A 24,614-nucleotide genomic window follows, 5' to 3' on the forward strand; every position below is an offset into this window, starting at 1 on the left:
TCAAAAGACATAGCAAGCGTTCATAAAACATATATGGGAATAGTTTATTAGGAGTATTAGGAATACAAATTAAATATGACAAAAACCAAACATGTTTATATTTTTCAAATTAATTTCAAACCTCCCTACATGCTCTGAAGTCACAAGCAGAAATCCTTTTTTTAACAGCAAACATGCAAATAAAGTTATATTTGCAATGAACTGCAAGTGACACAACAAACAGATAAATGATATATGATGTTCTGTAGATACACAGCATGCAACCAAATATATAAATCCACAAAAGACATTTTTATCACTGATGGTGTAGAAAATATTTAGTGAAACTGAAATAGGAACTGAGAGATTGTGTTGCAGTTAAAACCACGATGTCCGCTGCACAATGAGCACTCAGCCGCACAACTCTAAAAAAAAGGCAGAAAATGTAAATCATACATGTGATTTAAAGGATAAGTTGGAAATTTGGGGAAAAACAATTATTGTCTTTCATGTGAAAAAACAGATAAGAAGATCAATATCACTCTTGTATTTGTACAGCTATCATACGCTTAGCTTAGCACAAAGACTGGAACCAGATGTAAACAGCTGGGCTGGTTCTTTTCTAGAAATCTGTCTTGCAGCACCTCTAAAACTCACTCAGATTCAGATATGCAATTAAAGCAACCAACCCACAAAATAATGATCCCCGCTATTTAGAAAAATCCAAAAAGTACCTTCATCTTTCTTCTTCTTTTGCTCTTTGTGAAAAGCCTGCCCATCCGTCAGGGTCCAGCGGAGTTTAAAGTCTGATAACCCATGTTTCTCCAGTTTAGCATGCAGCTGTAGAGAAATAGATAAAGTTGAATCTGTGATTATCACATCATAACCTTATGACCTTTAATACACATCTCCTTTGTTCTCCATCCACTAATGAACATAAATGTTACTCAGAGATTTCTTACCTTCTTGAAATTTTTAAATTGTATTTTCTTTTGTGTAAATTTTAAATCTTTGTATAAAAAAGCACAGGCACTTGTGCACCAGTGTTCAGAATCTAAACAAACAAAAGAGCAAAGTTGTAAGAAAACCCTGAAACGGTGTGTTTATTTTCTCTGATGGAAGCTGCAAATGTTAACATGGCCTGCTGCCAGTAGTAAGCTAGTTTACACCCAAACCAAGGAGAATACCATCAGTTTACTGAGTTAATTTGTGGGGTTACAGGTTACTTTAGAAAAAGCCCCATTCAGGACTAGCACCACCTCTGTTAAGGAGCCGGTCGAGGATGCTCCTTCATGAGTGTTTAGCAAACGTTCCTGGGGAAGTTGACACTGTAAAACCATTGTTACCAGGGGTAGTGTAGGTTAAGCAGCTTGAAGATGACTGTACCTGCTCTAAAATCTGCTGCTGAAGGGCGGGATCAGTCAGGTCGGCCTCAGACTGGAACCTTAACTTGAACGTTTGTTGCTTACGTGAATGAACATTTTGACAGATGAAATAGTTAGTCATGTTACAGTCAACATCCCACCATGTTCCTGTGGTTGGGTTGACCGCGGCACAGGATTTCACCGTCTCCGTTCTTTTCTTGGGCTGATTCTCTTCCCAGTTAGTGAAGGTGGTGGGGGTCTGGTCGGACCAGTTAGCCCAGGTCTTTCTGTGGAGACCGATCCAGGTGTAGTCTGTCAGCAGTGAGGAGATGTCATTATTCTCAGACGGGGTCCTCACACTGGCGAGGTCTGTGTAGTTGGATTTACAGTATGTCCTAGCATCGTACCAAGTCATCAGAGTGTTCACTAAAATGTAATGGGAAGGACCTTTTTCTGAAAGACAACAGAAGAAATGAAGGACAACAGGTTGAACTGTGGGTTGACATTTTGCCATGAAGGTAAAGAAAGGTAGATTTACAGTCTCTGCAGTATTTTCTGACTAATAATATATATTATTGATATATATATATATATATATATATATATATATATATATATATATATATATATATAAACTATTGTAAAACACATTCTACTGATGTTTTTCTACTGTCTTAAGGTGCGTTCACACCATTACTCGTGGGGGACCATTTATGATCATTCGCCCAAGACGCCCCCGGAGAGGTCTGAATTGAGACACACCTCACTTCACCGCTTCGTGCTCTCCAGTCGTTAGTCCCACCCCTCTAAGAACCCGGTACGTTGCCAAAAAGTCTCATCTGATTTTCTTAATTGGCTGGCAACACTTTGACACCTGACAAACCAATACAGTAAGGTGTGCAACTCGAACTGTAGGACACTTAAGTACTTTTCCAAACTATATTTCTCTGACTATGAACACAAATGCAAATGTGCTGTTTTACAGAAATTTTAAAGAACACATGCAAACAAATTGGCAGGGCGCTACATGTAAATACTGAATGATAGATATTTTCATTTGTTACTGATTGATAGTTATTGGAACATCTGTTTTTACTGTTGTTTTAAGGTTTTACAATGTTGTTTTAGTTTTTGTACCACTTTGGTGTTATTAATGTTAGTATATTACTGATAAATATCACATGAGCTTGAAACTGGTCAGAGTTTAAAAACAATATGTCCAACTTAATGCAAGCTTATAATCTAACTTGACTTCTTGCTTGAGTTATAAGGCAACTTGCAACTGAACTCAGTAAACATCTTTCTTACCATAATAGCAGACTGATGGACGTTCAGACGAACAACTTCCATCATTCCAAAGCCCATCTGTTCTCATCAAAGTGCAGGTCTCATTGTAGTCCTTATTATTAGGCTCACCTGTTCTCCAGTTACTATACTCATTATTCAAGTCTGCATTTCCCAATGCCCACTTCTATTTGGTTGCTATCAGTGGTTTAGGAAACACTAAAGTAATTATGTAAAACCCAATGTCTTCATCTCACTTGTCCTTTATTATCAGAGCTTCAACTCAAATTTGCATTCACTATCAGGTGGTGAAATGAAGCATATGACCTACTGCTCCAGAGTCATTCACATAATTAAAAAGGACATATTATACAAATGATCAGGTTCATATTTTACATGTTGTTGTTCTACTAGAACACACTTGCATGCTGTAATATTTAAATAACACTTTATTCTTCTCATGCTTTCTGCCAGTCTGCTTTGATTGGTCACTATTTCCAGGGCTGCCTGTCAAACAAGCATTGTCTGAACAGCTTTACTAGTATTAATGGTCTATCTTTAGAATTTTAAATGCATGATGGGAAATTATTCAGAACGCATTAATCTTAATGTACAAAGATTGCATAAGTCGAGGAGAGATGGCAACTTTGATCAAACAAATCATTATATATCTTATCCCCAAACCCAATAAAGACCCTTTATTAATACGAAATTGGCAAAACTCTTTCAACAGTAGATTAAACAATTTTGGCCTGAATATATGCAAACTGATTACAGAAAGTACTGGATCCCATTATTGCTCAAAACAGGATTTTTGAAAAATCTACATATTATTTGTAACACAAGGATCATTTTAGATTTGTTGGATTATACAGATGAAGTTTAAGTCTAAGACTCTTATTTAGATTCTTTTAAAAGGCATTTGACACAATCAAACAAACATTTACTTTACAGTCCCTGAAAACATTTGGCTTTTGCAATAACTTTGTTAACACTGTCAGTATGTTTCACAAAGATATCAACAGCTTGGATATAATTCATTTAAATACCTCAAAAGATTCCAGGTCAGTGTTTTTTCATGTTCTCTATTTATTTAAGATCTTACAAAAGGTATGAACACAAAACACATTGTAAAAAATGACTTTTAACTGATTATTAATTGTGATGCCGTTCATTTACAGAATCACACATTTCAAAGCCAGAAAAAGATAAACATCAAGTTCAACATGTACACATTTCAAAAGACACAGCAAGTGCTCATAAAACATATATGGGAATAGTTTATTAGGAGTATTAGGAATACAAATTAAATAAGACAAAAACCAAACATGTTTATATTTTTTAAACTAATTACAAACCTCCCTACATGCTCTGAAGTCACAAGCAGAAATAAAAAATGTTAACAACAAACATGCAAATAAAGTTCTATTTGCAACGGATTGCAAGTGACACAACAAACAGATAAATGATATATGATGTTCTGTAGATACACAGCATGCAACCAAACATATAAATCCACAAAAGACATTTTTATCACTGATGGTGTAGAAAATATTTAGTGAAACTGAAATAGGAACTGAGAGATTGTGTTGCAGTTAAAACCACAATGTCCGCTGCACAATGAGCACTCAGCCACACGACCCTAAAAAAAAGGCAGAAAATATAAATCATACATGTGGTTTAAAGGATTAGTTGTAAATTTGGGGGAAAACAATTATTGTCTTTCATGTGAAAAATCAGATAGGAAGATCAATATCACTCTTGTATTTGTACAGCTATCATACGCTTAGCTTAGCTTAGCTTAGCTTAGCACAAAGACTGGAACCAGAAGTAAACAGCTGGGCTGGTTCTTTCCAGAAATCTGTCTTGCAGCACCTCTAAAACTCACTATCATATCTTGTTTGTGCAACTTGCCAGGTATATGCTAGCTGTCCCCCCCTATATTAAGTCTCTGCTAATATTAAATGAACAGATATATCAGTGTTATCAATCTTCTCATCTGACTTTCAGCAAGGAAGCAAATTAGCTTATTTCACAAAATGTCCAACTAATGCTTAATGCTCTTATTGTATTCGTATTACTTTTTTGCACTAACTGTTTTTCTTTGTTTCTGCTCTGTACTTTGGCTCTGAGTTATGCTCTGCTTCATGCTCTTAGATGCTTGTTTGGAAAAGGAGATGTACTTATGACTTCTGGTGACTAGTAGTTCTTTTGATTACCAATGTTGAATGCACTTATTGTAAGTCGCTTTGGATAAAAGCATCTGCTAAATGACTGTAATGTAATGTAATGCTTCAGATAAGCAATTGAAGCAACCAACCCACAAAATAATGATCTCCGCTATTTAGAAAAATACAAAAAGTACCTTCATCTTTCTTCTTCTTTTGCTCTTTGTGAAAAGCCTGCCCATCCGTCTGGGTCCAGCGGAGTTTAAAGTCTGATAACCCATGTTTCTCCAGTTTAGCATGCAGCTGTAGAGAAATAGATAAAGTTAAATCTGTGAATATCACATCATAACCTTATGACCTTTAATACACATCTCCTTTTGTTCTCCATCCACTAATGAACATAAATGTTACTCAGAGATTTCTTACCTTCTTGAAATTTTTAAATTGTATTTTCTTTTGTGTAAATTTTAAATCTTTGTATACAAAAGCACAGGCACTTGTGCACCAGTGTTCAGAATCTAAACAAACAAAAGAGCAAAGTTGTAAGAAAACCCTGAAACGGTGTTTATTTTCTCTGATGGAAGCTGCAAATGTTAACATGGCCTGCTGCCAGTAGTCAGCTAGTTTACACCCAAACCAAGGAGAATACCATCAGTTTACAGTTAATTTGTGGGGTTACAGGTTACTATAGAAACGCCCCATTCAGGACTAGCACCACCTCTGTTATGGAGCCGGTCCAAGATGCTCCTTCATGAGCGTTTAGCAAACGTTCCTGGGGAAGTTGACACTGTAAAAACCATTGTTGCCAGGGGTAGTGTAGGTTAAGCAGCTTCAAGATTACTGTACCTGCTCTAAAATCTGCTGCTGAAGGGCGGGATCAGTCAGGTCGGCCTCAGACTGGAACCTTAACTTGAACGTTTGTTGCTGACGTGAATAAACATTTTGACAGATGAAATAGTTAGTCATGTTACAGTCAACATCCCACCATGTTCCTGTGGTTGGGTTTACTGCGGCACAGGATTTCATCGTCTGCGATTTTAGGTTTGGCTGGTTCTTTTTCCAGTTAGTGAAGGTGGTGGGGGTTTGGTCGGACCAGTAAGCCCAGGTATGTCTGTGGAGACCGATCCAGGTGTTCGTTGTCAGCAGTGGGGAGATCTCATTACTCTCAGACAGGTTCCTCACACTGGTGAGGTCTGTGTAATTGGATCTACAGTATGTCCTAGCATCGTACCAAGTCATCAGAGTGTTCACTAAAATGTAATGGGAAGGACCTTTATCTGAAAGAAAAAAGAAGAAATAAAGGACAATAAGTTGAACTGTGGGTTGGCATTTTGCCATGAAGGTAAATAAAGATACATTTGCAGTAGAGCCACCTTTGAAGTCTCTGCAGTATTCAAAAATGTAAAACACACATTCTACAGTCTTAGACACATTTCTATAATTCAAATCCAAAATTCAACACAAAGATGAAATAATTACGGTGTTTATAATTTTATTTAATCATTTTCAATACAAGCTGACAGGAGAAACAAGTGAAGAGCGACATAAAAAGGGACAGTTAGTGAACATAGAGAGTGAGAAATAGAAGAGTAGTGTATTTTTTGTTGTATTTTCAGATTGTGGATCATTCATTGCAAACTTTAACCTGATTCTATGTATTACTGCATGGCAGATCATTTATGCCCCTGAACCCCCCCTTTGTGACCGTGGCTAAGTAGAGAACAGGGCCGCCTTTCAATTAGAGGGTAGGTGGTTTGATCCCCTGCTCTGCTAGTCTCATGTCAATGTGTCCTTGAGCAAGACACTTAACCCCAAAATTGCTCTCATAGCTGCTGCGCCTACGGTAGATAGATACTGAATTGTAAGTCGCTTTGGATAAAAGCGTCTGCTAAATGACTGTAATGTAATGTAATGTGAAGTTTTTGGACGTCAGTATTCCCAAAACTTGACATTAGACCATAATTCAGTAAATTTTCTCCTTGCTTGAGTTATAAAGCAACTTGCAACTGAACTCAGTAAACATTTTTCTTACCATAATAGCAGACTGCAGAATGTAAAGACGAACAACTTTTGTCATCCAAATCCCCATCTGTTCTCATCAAAGCACAGGTCTCGTTGTAGTCCTTTCTATCAGGATCACCTATTCTCCAGTTACTATACTCATTATTCAAGTCTACATTTCCCAGTGCCCACTTCCACCCTTTCATTTTTTCATCATGAAGCCCTATCCACGTGTAGTTTCCAACGCCCTGCAATACTCTGAGCAGCCTGTCGTTGTCGCTTTGATTTTCTACGGTGGCAAGGTCAGTGAACTTCTCTCTGCAGTAACTCTGAGCGTCGGTCCAGGTCTTCAACATCTCTACATAGTGGTACTCTCTGATGACGTTTGTAGACCGAGCAGACAGCACTGATGGATAAAGGACTGTTTTTAATGTACACTCATTTATTCTACTGTAGTTCAATAACCATGCAACAAAAAACAACCATTGTTAAATATATATCATTATCACCACTGTAAATATGTGTGACTGACTCACTCACACACACAACTTTCACAATCATTTCTCTGACCTGAGAGAGCGAGCACAAACAGCAGTGTCTTCTTCATCCTGGAAATAAAAACATGTTAACTTTGTGCAGTTGTTTTTTACACAGGATATGAGACAGAAAATTTACTAAAAGTAAAAATGCCACAGATTACTTAAACTGTACATAAACAAAGCCAAACAAATATAATTTTTAAGACAAAAGTCGAGGTGGATTTGTGGGGAGTGTTGATAGTTTGACTCATTGTCGTGGAGTAAGTTTGTCTGCTTCCATTGATTTGTATGTACCCATGTATTTGTTTATTCCATTTAGGACCACTTTGTGTTTTTAGAAATGGTTTTAAGTATCACCCTCTGGGATTTCTGCATCATGATACTCTTTATATTTGTTGTGCTTTTAAATTCCTAATAAAAATCAAATCCATTCAAATGGGATTAGTGATGAGAAACTTTTGTTTTAGCTCAAGTTTTAAATCGAGGAATGATACCTTAATTCAGTGTTTTTCAACCTTTGCTGAGCTGAGGCACATTTTTTACATTAAAAAGATCCCGCGGCACACCAACAACCAAAAAAGTTCCAAAATGACACTTTTTAGCATAATGCAGCATATATGCCATGGATGTCAAACTCAATCACAGAGAGGGCCAACATTTTAAATTGGGACAACGTTGAGGGCCAAATAGGGTCAACATTTAATAAACAGGATAAAAGGGATATTGGACAAAGTGCAAAAAGAAATTATTTTATGCACATGTACCAGAGCCAGATGTTTGGCATCTTTTCTTTGCTGCCAGTTCATTAATATATGTGTCATTGCACTGGAGGTCTATCAGCTCCATTTGGATGTGCACAGGCGCTCTTTCCACGTCAACTGCAAACGGATTGCTGAGTAGTTCAAATTAAATTTCTGAACTGCAAAGTCGGCAAATTGCCGAGTGAACTCTGTGCCAAGTGCGCCCAGTTAATCAGCAAAATGCGCAGTCTGGAACACAGCGGTGGGGACACGGACAGTGACTCAAGTTTCCTTTCTCCATCTGAGTCTCCCACAGGAGCAGTTTGGCTTGGAAAGCTCTCACTGCATCATATATGTCTGTGATCACACATGTCTCGTGATCATACATGTCAGTGATCACACGTCCCCGTCCCTGAAGCTGGAGGTTTAGCGCAGTGAGATGCTTCGTTATGTCACGCAAAAAGGCCAGCTCACATTGTCACGTTTCGTCCCGGAGCTCTGTGGTGAGCCAGTTATGATAGACATGATATTTTCTCGCGGGCCGGATATAATTGTACCGAGGGCCGCTGACAACTTAATGACAAGTCTCTCTCATTTGTTGATCCTTACTAGGCTTTTCATCTGGGTTAGAATGTTGTCCAGGGCCCGGTTCAGAGTCTGCATTTTTCCTTTTCAAATATTTCTCCATCGCTGTTCGTCTTGTCACGCAATCTCTCCCGTGCGTCATTTAATTCTTAAATTAACAAGGTCATTATTGCGCTACCTACTGTCACCCACTGGCATGTAAGAGTATTTATTACTTAGCCAGCCACTATATTGCAGGCTCAGACGCTCAACAATGGCAAAGTATTTGCAGAAACTAAATAATATTTTTTTGCACCGATTAAGTGATATTGGACATTTTCCCACGGCACACCTGACGATCTCTCATGGCACACTGGTGTGACCGCGACACGGTGGTTGAAAATCACTGCCTTAATTATTGGCATATAAAATTATTGGCATATAAAATTTAATTTAATGACCTTAAACTTCACAACTAAATCATCATATAACAGGTCTAAAAGTTGTATAGTGAGGTAAGCATATGAAACTCAAAGAAGAAGATAGAAAACATCAAAGAAAGGAAGAAGATCATCAGGCCTACCTCAGAAAGTTCCAGCTCTTGTTCCTCCACTTTGTTTCAACACATCTCAAACCTTTAGTTGGTGTTCTCTTACTTTTATTCACTTGCTCTCCTCCGTCTCCAAGGGTAATTATGCAAAGTAATGTCATTGATTTAATTCTGACTTTGGATTAAAGTATGTAGAAACATACAAATCAAGGTGGTGAAATTGAGCTTGTGACCTTAAACTCAGTCACGACCAAACAATCATGAAAGCAACTGGTATTAGTATAAAGAGTAGTTAACCCATATGATAACGTCATTTTAGAGAATGTCTATCAAACCAGCACCTGCATATCTTGATGAACTGGAGAGGCTGGAGCCTATCCCAGCATGCACTGGTGGAGGAACACAGACAGATACATACAATTTATTACGGAGCTTTTTGTTGATTGAGGAGTTCATACATTCACTTTGATAATTGATAGAAACCTTCATTATGAACATTAATATTCATGTATTTTAAAAGTAGCAATACTACAATGTTAACGTTACAAGTGAAAGCTCTGCATTCAAAACTGTATTTGAGGAAAAGTAACTATGAAGAGTAAAATGTACTAAAAGTCAACAACAAGTGAAGTATCAAAATATGTAATTTTTAAAATAACATTTGTCCTCAAAATACCATCTGTTGAAGTCTTTGGTACCATAGTTTAACATTTCCCATCTGGCAAAGTTGATTGGGAAATATATTTGGTTGCTATCAGTGGTTTAGGAAACACGAAAGTAATTATGTAAAACCCAAAGTCTTCATCTCACTTGTCATTTATTAGCAGAGCTTTAACTCAAATTTGCATTCACTATCAGGTGGTGAAATGAAGCATACGACCTACTGCTCCAGGGTCATTCACATAGTTAAAAAGGACATATTATACAAATTATCAGGTTCCTATTTTACATTTTGTTGTTCTACTAGAACACACTTGCATGCTGTAATATTTAAAAAACACTTTATTCCTTCTCATGCTTTCTGCCAGTCTGCTTTGATTGCTCACTGTTTCCAGGGCTGCCTGTCAAACAAGCGTTGTCTGAACAGCTTTACTAGTGGCAGCCGGGCCTCAGTGTGTCTCTGCACTGAGGGTTAGAAGCACTTTTACCGTGAATAATAACATAGTTAAAAGTTTATTGATCAAAAACTAAACACAGCATGAGTTCCAGCAGGAATCTGATCAAACTCTGAGAGGAATAAACAACATCTGCAGACAACATTACAGCTTTTGCTCTGTTTAATAATCCTATATATAGCTCTTTGTCATGTTAGCTTAGCATTTACATTTTACATAAACTCAGTGAACCGTAAACATACTTTCTGTTTTACATTTGTCAGCATGTCAAGAAAACTGCAGGTGTAATTACTCATCTTATATAAGCGTGAGTTGGTCTTCCTTGTCAGACAGTCATTACCATATTTATGTTGTGAAAGTTTTGTCAAAACTGCAGATTATGTTTGAAACACTTTCAAATACTGTTGAGAATACTGTAGAACTCATATTGTCATCAGTCTAGTCAAATTAAGTTTGACTGAAACATAAATGTGTTGTGTTGCTCACAGTCAGTATTTGTTACCTTTAGAATAGAATTACATTTTCATAGTCAGGATGTTAAATGGACTTTCTTTTTTTTTACTCTTCTGCATGCATAAAATCCAATATGTTTTTCTTATCACATGAAGATCATTAAATGTATATTATTTTTTTAAATGACAAAAACCCTAAAATAAAGCTCTTTATTCATGGCCTGACATTGAAATATAAATTGGGAACACCTAATGCAAAAAGTATCAAAGCCATAACTTGTATGTAAAGTGTCCAGATCACGTGCTCCATCAGTAAAGGGTTACTTCTGGACTGAAGTTGTGTCAGATGCTGATGGAGCTCTCAGGTCAGTGGTCATCCTGGCGCGTCTTCTCCTCTGATGGTTTCTCTTACTGTGAGGAGAGTCTGGTGGGTTCAGGAACACCTCATCAGACAGCAGCTTCAGGACCGATCATCAGGTCACTCAGATCCATTGTAAAACATGGCAGATTCAGTGTTAGATTATACTTTCATGTAATAATATCATGGTGTATGAAAAGTCATAGTTTAATACAACATCATCATCTCAGATATGTGGTTGTGGCGACAGCTACAAACGAGGTGAAAAGATGTCGGTGATGTTTGCTATATAAGAGGACTGAGGACTTGGTGGCTGTAATGAACGTCCAGATGACATGGATGATCGAGACCCTCCGAGGTTAAACTAAACTTCACAGAACAATAACCTTGTTCCGTTGCTCTTCTCCAACCTTTCAGTGACGGATGCCTGGCTCACACACACACACACACACACACACACACACACACACACACACACACACACACACACACAGGTAGGTATGTAATAGGTGGACTTTTTTTTCGCCATACAGGCCTCGTTGTGGTTTGGATTGACTACCCTTTCCTGAGGTCCCACAGCTTTGGCAGTTAGGTTAAAACACTCCAAAAAATCAGAAAAAAATTCAGCTCACTTTAGATTTCAGATATAACCTACACAACTTCATACACAGCAACCTAATTATATTGTGGTATAGGCAGACAGTTCTATTTTGACAAAAGTGTGACTTATAAGGAGCAAAAAAACACTGTTGGGTCTTTAAAGGGACAATGATCCCGCCCTCCTAATTAACATAAATACACAGTTCTGACAGGACACAGCATTACTGGAACAGTCAATTTAATATCAAAATGAATCTTAATGGATGAACAAATTTGAGGCATGTAAACACAACATTCAAAGGTGGCCCCTTCTAGAGTGAGAGAGTATATATATATGGATGGTTAGGTACTTCATCTTGGAATTAGGGTTTACATTGTCATCGTTTACAAGCCTTCCAAGTGACCCATCCTCTTTTGCTGCATCAATACTACAAAAACTCAAGTAAATATTAGTTTCATAACAGTAAGTATATAAAATAAAGGCAATGTGTCATTTAATTTTGATTAGACTGAGCATTGACATAATACGCACCACCATAATTTTCCATTTAAATGAAACTCGAGGTCGTGGTAAAGTCTGTCTCCTCTCACATTCTTGCTGGCTTATTAGTTCACCTCTGTATTCTAACAGAAATTCTCCTTTTTCAAATGGAGCACAGGTGAAGATGCCGCGACCTAGTTCATATACACAGAAAAAACATCTGTTAAGTTTATTCATACTTTAATCGTAATTACGAAATCAGAACATTCAACTTACCTTTGAAGGCATTGATGTATTTGATGTCAAATCCCACTTTGTAACCTCCAGTATCAATGTCAAATTTTGCATCATCCTTTGGATTTATGCGTCTACGCCGTTGCATATTTTTTTGCTGAAATTACCAAAGAAGATGGTTGTCAGGATTGTTATCTTCATTTATAGGACATGCGTGATCAGAAAACATTCTATAGCCGTGTAAACCAGTAATATACTGGGATGAAATATGAAAAAAAATGCATAACTGCTCTATTCATATTTTTATTTGACACTGCTTGACGGGTTTACATTTTAAGAATATCTTTAGACTATTTAAGATTAAATGTAGAAGTTAAGTAAGTCCCTTGCTTCGTTTTTTCCTTCCAAAACTCGTTAGCTCTTTTGCTAACGCTAGCTAACGTTAGCTAACACACCATGAGGCTTGACACTACCCTTAAAAATCACAAAGCATGCCATCATAGCTCACCTCACGCTGTCTCATATTCTCCAGTCTTAACTGAATCACCTGCAGCCAGTTCCGTTTTATACTTACAAATATAAATGCTTACCTGGTGGTGTTTAATCCTCCATTAGTCCATGAGTCCATTCACTTGCGTTCCATGTCTGTCTCTATGTTTAAAGAGCTGAGGGAGGCGTGGACTTGACTTCTCAAGTAGCTACCTCCCACAGGTGTAAACCGGTCAATCGGACGCACCTTGGACTTGGCGTCAGTACTTCCCTCCGACTTCTTGCCCCCGCGAGAAAACCAGCCAATCACAAGGCAGCCCGCGAAATGTTAACCGTGTGTATCGAAATGTGTATATACTGCATCAGCATGGTCACGCCGCTGCGCCGCACTTGTTCTATGCACTGGGATACACAGAAATCAGGTCAGGTGGTAAAAAAGGACTTTCCACGAAAAAGAGAGGGTATGTTATTTAGACACTTATACGGCGCTTACACTCTTTGTTTCATGAGGACCTCGGCATGGTCCTTATATACCATATACGTCCTCATAATGTTGGTGTGTAGTCAGGTGAAAAGTCCAAATATACCATATCAACACACACACACATACATGTCCGTATGGTGGTCCTCTCTTTTAAACCCTGTGGCACTCATTTGTGCTTTCAATCACCCGCTGCAGCTGGCATCCAGGGAAAGGGCGGCACCTGAGAGGACACAAACAGGACACGTAACATGGACCATAAACAAATAATTTTGAAATTAAATACTACCCACGACAGTTGTAGTTTATGGATATTGGAAATTCAACAATTAAAAAACTAGCAAAAGAACTCCTCAGTTGTGGCTTAAACAATGATTAAAAGCTAAAATAGGAATTCTTTAAATTTAACGTCACACATGTTGCAATAAAAGAAGAAAATAACTAAAGAAACTGATTTGGTGCACAAACTTCACCTTTTATTAACAAAAGAAAATATTATTTTGGAAGAAGAAATCAAATTGAAGGACATTCAGCTACAACTAGATCAAATGTGTTTAGACTTGACATAAGATTTGTTAATTAGCTCAAGAGCTAAGAGACTAGAGGAAGGGGAAAAGAACACACATCTTTTTTAAAGGAAATTATTAACTGTCCTTAATATTGATGGTGCTACCTCCAAAGATCTAAAGTTAATCTCCAATTTTGTCACTGCACTTCATGAAAATTATGTAAATCCAAATGTAATGCAAACAGTTTAAGTTATCTGGAAAAACATATACCTGTATCCCCTCAATTGATGAAGAACTTAAATCTATGTGTGACTCTGAGTAGACAGCGAATCAAATCAGAGAGGCATTATTCATAATGAAAAAAGACTAATCCCATCTAATAATGGTCTATCTTTAGAATTTTAAATGCATGATGGGAAATTATTCAGAACGCATTAATCTTAATGTACAAAGATTGCATAAGTCGGGGAGAGATGGCAACTTTGATCAAACAAATCATTATATATCTTATCCCCAAACCCAATAAAGACCCTTTATTAATACGAAATTGGCAAAACTCTTTCAACAGTAGATTAAACAATTTTGGCCTGAATATATGCAAACTGATTACAGAAAGTACTGGATCCCATTATTGCTCAAAACAGGATTTTTGAAAAATCTACATATTATTTGTAACACAAGGATCATTTTAGATTTGTTGGATTATACAGATGAAGTTTAAGTCTAAGACTCTTATTTAGATTCTTTTAAAAGGCATTTGACACAATCAAACAAACATTTACTTTACAGTCCCTGAAAACATTTGGCTTTTGCAATAACTTTGTTAACACTGTCAGTATGTTTCACAAAGATATCAACAGCTTGGATATAATTCATTTAAATACCTCAAAAGATTCCAGGTCAGTGTTTTTTCATGTTCTCTATTTATTTAAGATCTTACAAAAGGTATGAACACAAAACACATTGTAAAAAATGACTTTTAACTGATTATTAATTGTGATGCCGTTCATTTACAGAATCACACATTTCAAAGCCAGAAAAAGATAAACATCAAGTTCAACATGTACACATTTCAAAAGACACAGCAAGTGCTCATAAAACATATATGGGAATAGTTTATTAGGAGTATTAGGAATACAAATTAAATAAGACAAAAACCAAACATGTTTATATTTTTTAAACTAATTACAAACCTCCCTACATGCTCTGAAGTCACAAGCAGAAATAAAAAATGTTAACAACAAACATGCAAATAAAGTTCTATTTGCAACGGATTGCAAGTGACACAACAAACAGATAAATGATATATGATGTTCTGTAGATACACAGCATGCAACCAAACATATAAATCCACAAAAGACATTTTTATCACTGATGGTGTAGAAAATATTTAGTGAAACTGAAATAGGAACTGAGAGATTGTGTTGCAGTTAAAACCACAATGTCCGCTGCACAATGAGCACTCAGCCACACGACCCTAAAAAAAAAGGCAGAAAATATAAATCATACATGTGGTTTAAAGGATTAGTTGTAAATTTGGGGGAAAACAATTATTGTCTTTCATGTGAAAAATCAGATAGGAAGATCAATATCACTCTTGTATTTGTACAGCTATCATACGCTTAGCTTAGCTTAGCTTAGCTTAGCACAAAGACTGGAACCAGAAGTAAACAGCTGGGCTGGTTCTTTCCAGAAATCTGTCTTGCAGCACCTCTAAAACTCACTATCATATCTTGTTTGTGCAACTTGCCAGGTATATGCTAGCTGTCCCCCCCTATATTAAGTCTCTGCTAATATTAAATGAACAGATATATCAGTGTTATCAATCTTCTCATCTGACTTTCAGCAAGGAAGCAAATTAGCTTATTTCACAAAATGTCCAACTAATGCTTAATGCTCTTATTGTATTCGTATTACTTTTTTGCACTAACTGTTTTTCTTTGTTTCTGCTCTGTACTTTGGCTCTGAGTTATGCTCTGCTTCATGCTCTTAGATGCTTGTTTGGAAAAGGAGATGTACTTATGACTTCTGGTGACTAGTAGTTCTTTTGATTACCAATGTTGAATGCACTTATTGTAAGTCGCTTTGGATAAAAGCATCTGCTAAATGACTGTAATGTAATGTAATGCTTCAGATATGCAATTGAAGCAACCAACCCACAAAATAATGATCTCCGCTATTTAGAAAAATACAAAAAGTACCTTCATCTTTCTTCTTCTTTTGCTCTTTGTGAAAAGCCTGCCCATCCGTCTGGGTCCAGCGGAGTTTAAAGTCTGATAACCCATGTTTCTCCAGTTTAGCATGCAGCTGTAGAGAAATAGATAAAGTTAAATCTGTGAATATCACATCATAACCTTATGACCTTTAATACACATCTCCTTTTGTTCTCCATCCACTAATGAACATAAATGTTACTCAGAGATTTCTTACCTTCTTGAAATTTTTAAATTGTATTTTCTTTTGTGTAAATTTTAAATCTTTGTATAAAAAAGCACAGGCACTTGTGCACCAGTGTTCAGAATCTAAACAAACAAAAGAGCAAAGTTGTAAGAAAACCCTGAAACGGTGTGTTTATTTTCTCTGATGGAAGCTGCAAATGTTAACATGGCCTGCTGCCAGTAGTCAGCTAGTTTACACCCAAACCAAGGAGAATACCATCAGTTTACAGTTAATTTGTGGGGTTACAGGTTACTATAGAAACGCCCCATTCAGGACTAGCACCACCTCTGTTATGGAGCCGGTCCAAGATGCTCCTTCATGAGCGTTTAGCAAACGTTCCTGGGGAAGTTGACACTGTAAAAACCATTGTTACCAGGGGTAGTGTAGGTTAAGCAGCTTCAAGATTACTGTACCTGCTCTAAAATCTGCTGCTGAAGGGCGGGATCAGTCAGGTCGGCCTCAGACTGGAACCTTAACTTGAACGTTTGTTGCTGACGTGAATAAACATTTTGACAGATGAAATAGTTAGTCATGTTACAGTCAACATCCCACCATGTTCCTGTGGTTGGGTTTACTGCGGCACAGGATTTCATCGTCTGCGATTTTAGGTTTGGCTGGTTCTTTTTCCAGTTAGTGAAGGTGGTGGGGGTTTGGTCGGACCAGTAAGCCCAGGTATGTCTGTGGAGACCGATCCAGGTGTTCGTTGTCAGCAGTGGGGAGATCTCATTACTCTCAGACAGGTTCCTCACACTGGTGAGGTCTGTGTAATTGGATCTACAGTATGTCCTAGCATCGTACCAAGTCATCAGAGTGTTCACTAAAATGTAATGGGAAGGACCTTTATCTGAAAGAAAAAAGAAGAAATAAAGGACAATAAGTTGAACTGTGGGTTGGCATTTTGCCATGAAGGTAAATAAAGATACATTTGCAGTAGAGCCACCTTTGAAGTCTCTGCAGTATTCAAAAATGTAAAACACACATTCTACAGTCTTAGACACATTTCTATAATTCAAATCCAAAATTCAACACAAAGATGAAATAATTACGGTGTTTATAATTTTATTTAATCATTTTCAATACAAGCTGACAGGAGAAACAAGTGAAGAGCGACATAAAAAGGGACAGTTAGTGAACATAGAGAGTGAGAAATAGAAGAGTAGTGTATTTTTTGTTGTATTTTCAGATTGTGGATCATTCATTGCAAACTTTAACCTGATTCTATGTATTACTGCATGGCAGATCATTTATGCCCCTGAACCCCCCCTTTGTGACCGTGGCTAAGTAGAGAACAGGGCCGCCTTTCAATTAGAGGGTAGGTGGTTTGATCCCCTGCTCTGCTAGTCTCATGTCAATGTGTCCTTGAGCAAGACACTTAACCCCAAAATTGCTCTCATAGCTGCTGCGCCTACGGTAGATAGATACTGAATTGTAAGTCGCTTTGGATAAAAGCGTCTGCTAAATGACTGTAATGTAATGTAATGTGAAGTTTTTGGACGTCAGTATTCCCAAAACTTGACATTAGACCATAATTCAGTAAATTTTCTCCTTGCTTGAGTTATAAAGCAACTTGCAACTGAACTCAGTAAACATTTTTCTTACCATAATAGCAGACTGCAGAATGTAAAGACGAACAACTTTTGTCATCCAAATCCCCATCTGTTCTCATCAAAGCACAGGTCTCGTTGTAGTCCTTTCTATCAGGATCACCTATTCTCCAGTTACTATACTCATTATTCAAGTCTACATTTCCCAGTGCCCACTTCCACCCTTTCATTTTTTCATCATGAAGCCCTATCCACGTGTAGTTTCCAACGCCCTGCAATACTCTGAGCAGCCTGTCGTTGTCGCTTTGATTTTCTACGGTGGCAAGGTCAGTGAACTTCTCTCTGCAGTAACTCTGAGCGTCGGTCCAGGTCTTCAACATCTCTACATAGTGGTACTCTCTGATGACGTTTGTAGACCGAGCAGACAGCACTGATGGATAAAGGACTGTTTTTAATGTACACTCATTTATTCTACTGTAGTTCAATAACCATGCAACAAAAAACAACCATTGTTAAATGTATATCATTATCACCACTGTAAATATGTGTGACTGACTCACTCACACACACAACTTTCACAATCATTTCTCTGACCTGAGAGAGCGAGCACAAACAGCAGTGTCTTCTTCATCCTGGAAATAAAAACATGTTAACTTTGTGCAGTTGTTTTTTACACAGGATATGAGACAGAAAATTTACTAAAAGTAAAAATGCCACAGATTACTTAAACTGTACATAAACAAAGCCAAACAAATATAATTTTTAAGACAAAAGTCCAGGTGGATTTGTGGGGAGTGTTGATAGTTTGACTCATTGTCGTGGAGTTTAAGTTTGTCTGCTTCCATTGATTTGTATGTACCCATGTATTTGTTTATTCCATTTAGGACCACTTTGTGTTTTTAGAAATGGTTTTAAGTATCACCCTCTGGGATTTCTGCATCATGATACTCTTTATATTTGTTGTGCTTTTAAATTCCTAATAAAAATCAAATCCATTCAAATGGGATTAGTGATGAGAAACTTTTGTTTTAGCTCAAGTTTTAAATCGAGGAATGATACCTTAATTCAGTGTTTTTCAACCTTTGCTGAGCTGAGGCACATTTTTTACATTAAAAAGATCCCGCGGCACACCAACAACCAAAAAAGTTCCAAAATGACACTTTTTAGCATAATGCAGCATATATGCCATGGATGTCAAACTCAATCACAGAGAGGGCCAACATTTTAAATTGGGACAACGTTGAGGGCCAAATAGGGTCAACATTTAATAAACAGGATAAAAGGGATATTGGACAAAGTGCAAAAAGAAATTATTTTATGCACATGTACCAGAGCCAGATGTTTGGCATCTTTTCTTTGCTGCCAGTTCATTAATATATGTGTCATTGCACTGGAGGTCTATCAGCTCCATTTGGATGTGCACAGGCGCTCTTTCCACGTCAACTGCAAACGGATTGCTGAGTAGTTCAAATTAAATTTCTGAACTGCAAAGTCGGCAAATTGCCGAGTGAACTCTGTGCCAAGTGCGCCCAGTTAATCAGCAAAATGCGCAGTCTGGAACACAGCGGTGGGGACACGGACAGTGACTCAAGTTTCCTTTCTCCATCTGAGTCTCCCACAGGAGCAGTTTGGCTTGGAAAGCTCTCACTGCATCATATATGTCTGTGATCACACATGTCTCGTGATCATACATGTCAGTGATCACACGTCCCCGTCCCTGAAGCTGGAGGTTTAGCGCAGTGAGATGCTTCGTTATGTCACGCAAAAAGGCCAGCTCACATTGTCACGTTTCGTCCCGGAGCTCTGTGGTGAGCCAGTTATGATAGACATGATATTTTCTCGCGGGCCGGATATAATTGTACCGAGGGCCACTGACAACTTAATGACAAGTCTCTCTCATTTGTTGATCCTTACTAGGCTTTTCATCTGGGTTAGAATGTTGTCCAGGGCCCGGTTCAGAGTCTGCATTTTTCCTTTTCAAATATTTCTCCATCGCTGTTCGTCTTGTCACGCAATCTCTCCCGTGCGTCATTTAATTCTTAAATTAACAAGGTCATTATTGCGCTACCTACTGTCACCCACTGGCATGTAAGAGTATTTATTACTTAGCCAGCCACTATATTGCAGGCTCAGACGCTCAACAATGGCAAAGTATTTGCAGAAACTAAATAATATTTTTTTGCACCGATTAAGTGATATTGGACATTTTCCCACGGCACACCTGACGATCTCTCATGGCACACTGGTGTGACCGCGACACGGTGGTTGAAAATCACTGCCTTAATTATTGGCATATAAAATTATTGGCATATAAAATTTAATTTAATGACCTTAAACTTCACAACTAAATCATCATATAACAGGTCTAAAAGTTGTATAGTGAGGTAAGCATATGAAACTCAAAGAAGAAGATAGAAAACATCAAAGAAAGGAAGAAGATCATCAGGCCTACCTCAGAAAGTTCCAGCTCTTGTTCCTCCACTTTGTTTCAACACATCTCAAACCTTTAGTTGGTGTTCTCTTACTTTTATTCACTTGCTCTCCTCCGTCTCCAAGGGTAATTATGCAAAGTAATGTCATTGATTTAATTCTGACTTTGGATTAAAGTATGTAGAAACATACAAATCAAGGTGGTGAAATTGAGCTTGTGACCTTAAACTCAGTCACGACCAAACAATCATGAAAGCAACTGGTATTAGTATAAAGAGTAGTTAACCCATATGATAACGTCATTTTAGAGAATGTCTATCAAACCAGCACCTGCATATCTTGATGAACTGGAGAGGCTGGAGCCTATCCCAGCATGCACTGGTGGAGGAACACAGACAGATACATACAATTTATTACGGAGCTTTTTGTTGATTGAGGAGTTCATACATTCACTTTGATAATTGATAGAAACCTTCATTATGAACATTAATATTCATGTATTTTAAAAGTAGCAATACTACAATGTTAACGTTACAAGTGAAAGCTCTGCATTCAAAACTGTATTTGAGGAAAAGTAACTATGAAGAGTAAAATGTACTAAAAGTCAACAACAAGTGAAGTATCAAAATATGTAATTTTTAAAATAACATTTGTCCTCAAAATACCATCTGTTGAAGTCTTTGGTACCATAGTTTAACATTTCCCATCTGGCAAAGTTGATTGGGAAATATATTTGGTTGCTATCAGTGGTTTAGGAAACACGAAAGTAATTATGTAAAACCCAAAGTCTTCATCTCACTTGTCATTTATTAGCAGAGCTTTAACTCAAATTTGCATTCACTATCAGGTGGTGAAATGAAGCATACGACCTACTGCTCCAGGGTCATTCACATAGTTAAAAAGGACATATTATACAAATTATCAGGTTCCTATTTTACATTTTGTTGTTCTACTAGAACACACTTGCATGCTGTAATATTTAAAAAACACTTTATTCCTTCTCATGCTTTCTGCCAGTCTGCTTTGATTGCTCACTGTTTCCAGGGCTGCCTGTCAAACAAGCGTTGTCTGAACAGCTTTACTAGTGGCAGCCGGGCCTCAGTGTGTCTCTGCACTGAGGGTTAGAAGCACTTTTACCGTGAATAATAACATAGTTAAAAGTTTATTGATCAAAAACTAAACACAGCATGAGTTCCAGCAGGAATCTGATCAAACTCTGAGAGGAATAAACAACATCTGCAGACAACATTACAGCTTTTGCTCTGTTTAATAATCCTATATATAGCTCTTTGTCATGTTAGCTTAGCATTTACATTTTACATAAACTCAGTGAACCGTAAACATACTTTCTGTTTTACATTTGTCAGCATGTCAAGAAAACTGCAGGTGTAATTACTCATCTTATATAAGCGTGAGTTGGTCTTCCTTGTCAGACAGTCATTACCATATTTATGTTGTGAAAGTTTTGTCAAAACTGCAGATTATGTTTGAAACACTTTCAAATACTGTTGAGAATACTGTAGAACTCATATTGTCATCAGTCTAGTCAAATTAAGTTTGACTGAAACATAAATGTGTTGTGTTGCTCACAGTCAGTATTTGTTACCTTTAGAATAGAATTACATTTTCATAGTCAGGATGTTAAATGGACTTTCTTTTTTTTTACTCTTCTGCATGCATAAAATCCAATATGTTTTTCTTATCACATGAAGATCATTAAATGTATATTATTTTTTTAAATGACAAAAACCCTAAAATAAAGCTCTTTATTCATGGCCTGACATTGAAATATAAATTGGGAACACCTAATGCAAAAAGTATCAAAGCCATAACTTGTATGTAAAGTGTCCAGATCACGTGCTCCATCAGTAAAGGGTTACTTCTGGACTGAAGTTGTGTCAGATGCTGATGGAGCTCTCAGGTCAGTGGTCATCCTGGCGCGTCTTCTCCTCTGATGGTTTCTCTTACTGTGAGGAGAGTCTGGTGGGTTCAGGAACACCTCATCAGACAGCAGCTTCAGGACCGATCATCAGGTCACTCAGATCCATTGTAAAACATGGCAGATTCAGTGTTAGATTATACTTTCATGTAATAATATCATGGTGTATGAAAAGTCATAGTTTAATACAACATCATCATCTCAGATATGTGGTTGTGGCGACAGCTACAAACGAGGTGAAAAGATGTCGGTGATGTTTGCTATATAAGAGGACTGAGGACTTGGTGGCTGTAATGAACGTCCAGATGACATGGATGATCGAGACCCTCCGAGGTTAAACTAAACTTCACAGAACAATAACCTTGTTCCGTTGCTCTTCTCCAACCTTTCAGTGACGGATGCCTGGCTCACACACACACACACACACACACACACACACACACACACACACACACACACACACACACACACAGGTAGGTATGTAATAGGTGGACTTTTTTTTCGCCATACAGGCCTCGTTGTGGTTTGGATTGACTACCCTTTCCTGAGGTCCCACAGCTTTGGCAGTTAGGTTAAAACACTCCAAAAAATCAGAAAAAAATTCAGCTCACTTTAGATTTCAGATATAACCTACACAACTTCATACACAGCAACCTAATTATATTGTGGTATAGGCAGACAGTTCTATTTTGACAAAAGTGTGACTTATAAGGAGCAAAAAAACACTGTTGGGTCTTTAAAGGGACAATGATCCCGCCCTCCTAATTAACATAAATACACAGTTCTGACAGGACACAGCATTACTGGAACAGTCAATTTAATATCAAAATGAATCTTAATGGATGAACAAATTTGAGGCATGTAAACACAACATTCAAAGGTGGCCCCTTCTAGAGTGAGAGAGTATATATATATGGATGGTTAGGTACTTCATCTTGGAATTAGGGTTTACATTGTCATCGTTTACAAGCCTTCCAAGTGACCCATCCTCTTTTGCTGCATCAACACTACAAAAACTCAAGTAAATATTAGTTTCATAACAGTAAGTATATAAAATAAAGGCAATGTGTCATTTAATTTTGATTAGACTGAGCATTGACATAATACGCACCACCATAATTTTCCATTTAAATGAAACTCGAGGTCGTGGTAAAGTCTGTCTCCTCTCACATTCTTGCTGGCTTATTAGTTCACCTCTGTATTCTAACAGAAATTCTCCTTTTTCAAATGGAGCACAGGTGAAGATGCCGCGACCTAGTTCATATACACAGAAAAAACATCTGTTAAGTTTATTCATACTTTAATCGTAATTACGAAATCAGAACATTCAACTTACCTTTGAAGGCATTGATGTATTTGATGTCAAATCCCACTTTGTAACCTCCAGTATCAATGTCAAATTTTGCATCATCCTTTGGATTTATGCGTCTACGCCGTTGCATATTTTTTTGCTGAAATTACCAAAGAAGATGGTTGTCAGGATTGTTATCTTCATTTATAGGACATGCGTGATCAGAAAACATTCTATAGCCGTGTAAACCAGTAATATACTGGGATGAAATATGAAAAAAAATGCATAACTGCTCTATTCATATTTTTATTTGACACTGCTTGACGGGTTTACATTTTAAGAATATCTTTAGACTATTTAAGATTAAATGTAGAAGTTAAGTAAGTCCCTTGCTTCGTTTTTTCCTTCCAAAACTCGTTAGCTCTTTTGCTAACGCTAGCTAACGTTAGCTAACACACCATGAGGCTTGACACTACCCTTAAAAATCACAAAGCATGCCATCATAGCTCACCTCACGCTGTCTCATATTCTCCAGTCTTAACTGAATCACCTGCAGCCAGTTCCGTTTTATACTTACAAATATAAATGCTTACCTGGTGGTGTTTAATCCTCCATTAGTCCATGAGTCCATTCACTTGCGTTCCATGTCTGTCTCTATGTTTAAAGAGCTGAGGGAGGCGTGGACTTGACTTCTCAAGTAGCTACCTCCCACAGGTGTAAACCGGTCAATCGGACGCACCTTGGACTTGGCGTCAGTACTTCCCTCCGACTTCTTGCCCCCGCGAGAAAACCAGCCAATCACAAGGCAGCCCGCGAAATGTTAACCGTGTGTATCGAAATGTGTATATACTGCATCAGCATGGTCACGCCGCTGCGCCGCACTTGTTCTATGCACTGGGATACACAGAAATCAGGTCAGGTGGTAAAAAAGGACTTTCCACGAAAAAGAGAGGGTATGTTATTTAGACACTTATACGGCGCTTACACTCTTTGTTTCATGAGGACCTCGGCATGGTCCTTATATACCATATACGTCCTCATAATGTTGGTGTGTAGTCAGGTG

The 24,614-nt window shown here is 37.6% G+C and overlaps 2 long non-coding RNA genes across 2 annotated transcripts; both read right to left on the bottom strand.

The window, feature by feature from the left end:
• Positions 1-12,302: 12,302 nt before the first annotated feature.
• On the bottom strand, positions 12,303-13,077 carry LOC137887961 (uncharacterized). The gene is made up of 3 exons (XR_011105087.1): positions 13,020-13,077; positions 12,472-12,586; positions 12,303-12,389 (listed from the first exon to the last, which is right to left on the bottom strand). It is a non-coding gene; the product is annotated as an uncharacterized lncRNA (long non-coding RNA).
• Positions 13,078-23,427: 10,350 nt separating this feature from the next.
• Positions 23,428-24,202, bottom strand: LOC137888011 (uncharacterized). Its single transcript, XR_011105090.1, has 3 exons — positions 24,145-24,202; positions 23,597-23,711; positions 23,428-23,514 (listed from the first exon to the last, which is right to left on the bottom strand). It is a non-coding gene; the product is annotated as an uncharacterized lncRNA (long non-coding RNA).
• Positions 24,203-24,614: the final 412 nt, after the last annotated feature.

This window comes from Cebidichthys violaceus, unplaced genomic scaffold (genome assembly GCF_023349555.1).
Source record: "Cebidichthys violaceus isolate CVI_PGR_0920_01 unplaced genomic scaffold, fCebVio1.0.p SCAF_50, whole genome shotgun sequence".
In the NCBI taxonomy this organism is placed as follows: Eukaryota; Metazoa; Chordata; class Actinopteri; order Perciformes; family Stichaeidae; genus Cebidichthys; species Cebidichthys violaceus.